The following is a 6,000-nucleotide window of genomic DNA, read 5'->3' on the forward strand; positions in this document are numbered from 1 at the left end:
CGTGTAACTATTTGTTAGGACAATTAATATCCACGAGGAGGACGATGCCTGGGCAACGGGCCACGCTATCGCTTGTACAATCGGCCCCTTAGACTCCGACGTCTTTTATTTATAAGGATAATAAACAAGTGTAAATATTTATTCGTATTTATCTTCGTCCTGGCGGATTAATAGTCACGCTTCACCTTTCCAACTACCCGGATCGGTCGTCGGTCGAGTGCGGGCGTTCCCGTCCTGGGCGTTCCGTGTCTGTCTTCCCCGATTAACCAGTAAATTCGAAGAAACGCAGACAATAAATGTCTGTATAGGCAAGGATCTACAGCATGCTGTCGATTTCAAGTCTTGTCTTTACCGCAAAATAAAAATAAAGCTTTTATTGACGGGTTTGTTCAAGATTTAAAACTAAAGCACAATGAAAAGAACTAGCTAGTCTAAAAGTTACTCAAATAATGTTGAATCTTCACATTCTTAAGTTGATTGCATTAATAACTTTCGAAATAATGTTAACATTTAAAAAAAATTGGCTAGCTACACAACCAATATCAATCAATATTCTGAAAGCGATAAACTTTTAATAGCAAACTCGTTTGCTGTCTTCTTTTCTAGTGTATGTTCTTCTAACATACACTTTTCTTGTGTACCGCAGACTTTTACATCCGTGAACGAAAAGTTGGATAATAATAATTTTATAGTATTCGAATGGAAGAATAAAAGCATAACGATGAGTCTATACTCATGCTGAGTCTGACTTTTTTTAAATTTTTTTCTTATGAGGGTTCACAACAGCCGAGGTCATATCTACCCTCAGGGTGTCGGTGTTTTTGGAACAATAAACATTTCCAAGTATGTCGGGTTTGAATGCAGGGCCGCTGGATTCGAACCCTGGACCTTTACCTTACAGTGATGAGCGCCGTGTCAACTCCTTAACGGTTGTGGCTACCGACCTTATTATTATTGACCATACAAGCCTATGAGAAATGTTTAAATTATGAAACAAAAATTCAAAATTTTAATCACAGAACAGAAATAAATTTCATAATTTATTTGTTAGGTTTAAAAATAATAATTTACGAGTGAATGCTTGGAGTCAGAGCTATATAGAAATATGAAGGGATATAGCTTACCTAAGATAGAAGGTTTGAATGTTAGGCGTGAAATGACCTTTAATTAAAACGGCCTTAAAAATTAATAATAAAAAATTATTTAACTATATGAAGAAATACAATACAAAAAATGAGATCAACATTAATAATAACTTCACTGTTTTCGTGGTCCGCTTGACCAATTGATATCTCTCAATTAATTAAGGTTTTTAGTTGAGATAAAAAAGTCAGCGTCACGAGAGGGATTCGAACCCTCGACCCTCGGCTAAATACGCCGCTGCTCTATTCAGCTATCATGTTGACGAAAGGAAAAGAATTCCAAGTAAGGCACAGGCATTTAACGGACGGGAGTCGTGCCAGAGATGGAAAAACTCGGTATTAATGGGGACAACAAAATTTTTTTTGTTCTTTACTCAATAATTGTTTATTTTTCATTCATTCGTTATTTTTATAACCAAACCTATTTTTGGTATACAAAATATGAATAAACTTAAATACATTAAAATTTAAGGGTGGTGCGTTTATTTTGTCCATCAGTGTATTCAATGCTTCTCTTGCATATTTAAACAAAGTTTAGAAAAAGTTAAGTTAAAATATTAATGATTAAAACATTAAAAAAGTTTTATAATATTGAACATTAACATGCCTCCTTTTATATTTTATGTAATATATATAAATTATCAATATTAATATAATATTCTTTCCAGAGGTGGAAATACTCGGTATTGAAGGGGCACATTTTTTAAAATAAATTTATTTGTATTCGAACATTCTGTTTTTTAGTTCTTACTCAATAATTTATTTTTTAAATATAATTAGATAATAAACATTTTCTTTTTAAATGTCTTATTTTTTCAACCATTGCAATTATTTTAGGTAAAAAAATGTATAAATTTAAATACATTAAAATTTAAGGGAGGTGCGTTAATTTTATCCATAAGTTATAATATTACTTTACTAAATCAGAGTATGTCAAATAATTTCACCCATACCTTGAAATATGAGCCCTCGATAAAATTGCTTAATTTAATCTTATTCCAGAGAGGTGCAGGTGCCAGAGGTTGTTGACGTTTCCGGTGAATCTTAGGGAAAAGACACTGGCCCAACATTATTTTTATCAACCTTATAAAATATTAATTAAGGTTTTTAGTCAACGTTAATGGCACGAGAGGGATTCGAACCCACGACCTTCGGCTAGATACGCCGCTGATCTACCACCTGAGCTATCGTGACCTCGATCCACTCGGACATCAACTCCCCATCTCAACCCCACCTTATGAGGTTTCCCTCCTTTTGCCATTTTTCAATTGATCAAGCGGACCACGAAATTAGTGAACTTATAAAATATAAAACACAAAATATAGACATAAGTGTCTTTACCGGTTTTGCCTTTGATATTTTTATGGTAGCGCTGGACACCTACGATTTGATATATAAAGTCAGAACGACGTGATGGTCGATATTTCAAAGATTTAAATAGCAGAATTCAAAATTAAAATGCACTTTCAGACGAATACGTCTGGAGAACAAGGAAAAAGTGACGAGGCAAGGCGGACCGAAAATGATAATGTACATAGACGGGGAGGGGGGTGAAAGGACCATTGTTGGCTCTCGGGGAAAATCGTGCGTGCGAACTGGTAATTTGGCGAAGAATGGCTGTCAAAACATTTGAGCTGGAGGCCCTGCCATTTAACCGGCGATTAGCCAGGATGCGGGGGCCAGGCGCAAAATGTCAGGGACGAGGCGGACCCGCATTCATCTCGTTTCGATTTTCACGGCTAGGATTCGCCACGAGCATTAAAAAAAACAGAAAGTTTGACAAGATAATAATAATAACAATATTTATTGATTCAATATCACAAAACAACAACCCTCGTAAAATTTACTGATGTCTGAGGGAAAATTTGACAATAATTTGACCTTTACATCCTTTCAATACCGACACTGCACAGTGACACATCTACACAGAAAACACACCTTTGAGTTAATACAAAAACTTTGTTTAAACCTAAAATTTCTATATTGTGTACATCATCGTATAAATTCATTTTCACTTCTTACATGTATTTGTATAATTTAAATAATGTTTATAAATCCCAGGCCATGAAGATGATCTTAATAAAGATCGAAACGTTGGCACGACAAAGAAGATGTTTTTCTAAACCCACATCACACCAGACCGCATCTCACGATCTCTAAATAATAATAAATGATAAAATTTACAATAAAAAAATTAAATAAACTATCTAGATAAACTATTAAATACCATTAAAAATAATAATAAAATAATATAAAAACAAAAATTCTCAAAAAATATTAATAACCAAGGTCACGAGGAAAATTATATTAAAAAATTCTCTTCACTTATTGCCCGTACATAAATAATATATCAGAAAATAGAACTTTTGAAACGTACGTAGTTATTAACATAAAATTTGGATTTAAACCTCAAAATAAAATAAATAGTATTATACCACACCATAAAAGATACGAGAAAGATAAATAAAAAAATAATGTAACTTACTCAATTATTTGTGACTACAAACAAATTAGTGGGATTAACAACGAAATGCGTTTTTTCAAACTGACCAATTTAAAATCTGATTACACCATTGTTTTCATTGTTATCAAAAAATAATGTAACTTACTGACAATTATTTGTGACGAATGTGAAAAAATAAACATCGGTAAAAAAAAAGGGAAAAAGAGGTAAAGAATAATAATAATGACAATGAATAATAAAACATTTACACAAGGTTTTTTACCGATGTATATTTTTTCACATTCGTCACAAATAATTGTCAGTAAGTTACATTATTTTTTGATAACAATGAAAACAATGGTGTAATCAGATTTTAAATTGGTCAGTTTGAAAAAACGCATTTCGTTGTTAATCCCACTAATTTGTTTGTTTACTAGATTAGATTATTAGATTATATAGGAGCCGGCCTCTTTACTACCTGTCCACTGCGTCCAGTATTGCTCTATTCTGCATCTCCATTTCTTTTTAAATCTTGAGGTCCTCGATAAGCTTGAGGCTTTTTACCTGACCACAAAGCTTTTTCAAGGGCTCCCGTGTGTATCCTTCAAGCCATGGCCTTTCCTCTCCCAAAACTAGGAATCTCAGCCAACATCTTCGCACCAACAGATGACGTGCTCCCCTGTTTCTTCTTTTTCTTGGCAATAACTTCTGCCACTCCCAGTCTATACATTACGTGTAGAAATGTGTGGTGATTAGTGACCATTAATCGATATTTATTTAGAAATCGTGAGATGCGGTCTGATGTGATGTAGGTTTCAGAAAAACATTTTCTTTATCGTGCCAACGTTTCGATCTTTATTGAGATCATATTCAGGGCTCAAAGTGTTTTTCTTCTGTGTAATTGTGTCATTCTTGCGTGTCGTGTCGAGAGTGCCAGTGAGATTTTGCTATTTTGTGTTTATATACGTTGGATTTTGAGCCTTATACAAACATATACCGACATCCTTTCCCACCCCTTCAAAATCCAACGTATATAAGCACAAAATAGCAAAATCTCACTGGCACTCTCGACACGACACGCAAGAATGGCACAATTACACAGAAGAAAAACATTTTGAGTGAGAAGAAATACTTTGATTGAATATCCGACCGCATCTCACGATATCTGAATAACTAATTTAAAAAAAATTATATTTTGCATTGTATAAATTCACTTTTCCACATCCAAAATGTAATTGTTATATGTAAACAATGTTTGTAAATCCCAGGCCCTGAAGATGATCTCAATAAAGATCGAAACGTTGGCACGATAAAGAAAATGTTTTTTTGAAACCTACATCCCACCAGACTGCATCTCACGATTTCTAAATAAATATCTATACATTACAGTCTGCTGTGTCCAGTTAGCAGTCCAGCTATTATTCTAGTCTAGCACGTCTTAGATTTAGTAGTTCTACCGTTAGTTTCTGCGATGGACCTTTGATAAATTTTTTCGCATGCCTCTGTCCTTCCCATTGTGCGATGGACTTATTACTAATTGGCTGTTTGGTATGCCACAAAATGATTCAGGGCCAATAGGTGTCCTCATTGAACTTTCCTTGGCCAATTTGGTTCTTCATTAAAGTAAAGATGAAAAAAAGTTAATGGCACGAGAGGGATTCGAACCCACGACCTTCGGCTAGATACGCCGCTGCTCTACCACCTGAGCTATCGTGACCTCGATCCACTCGGACATCAACTCCCCTTTGAAAAATGGCAAAAGGAGGGAAAACTCATAAGGTGGGGTTGAGATGGGGAGTTGGTGTCCGAGGTCACGATATCACAGGTGGTAGAGCAGCGGCGTATCTAGCCGAAGGTCGTGGGTTCGAATCCCTCTTGTGCCATTAACTTTTTTTCATCTCAACTAAAAACCTTAATTAATAGTCATGTATTAATTGGTCAAGCGGACCACGAAATAGTGAATTAAAGTAAAGGTTAATTGCGTTTATTGTTTCTATTCTGTCATAGTGTGCCAAACTCGCATTATGAGAGCAAATCTTAACCCTGGAAGTAAATAAATTTTACAATTCAGTACAATAATACCTACTTATTCATTAAGTGCAGTATTCCTTCCAAATCAAACCGACGAGCTACATTTTTCCAATCAACAATGAGTTGATATGTACGGCTGCTTGATTGATAGTGGCGGTATCGCGCGTGGTGCCGTCGAGTTGTCCTCTCAGAAATTCCTGATCGCCCCAGAGTCAAACCACAAAACGTTTATTCATGTTCCTCGCAATGTGAGGAGATACTGATCAGTTGTTCCATCACCAAGAAACCGGCAGCATAATTTCGAAAAGGAGCTGACTATTTTACTGTATTTTCGCGAAAATCCGAATTCCTCTCTCTCTGAAATGTTGGAATGTTTTTTCGAAA

Source organism: Cimex lectularius, unplaced genomic scaffold (genome assembly GCF_000648675.2).
Source record: "Cimex lectularius strain Harlan isolate CLEC.00 unplaced genomic scaffold, Clec_2.1 scaffold200, whole genome shotgun sequence".
Taxonomy (NCBI): Eukaryota; Metazoa; Arthropoda; class Insecta; order Hemiptera; family Cimicidae; genus Cimex; species Cimex lectularius.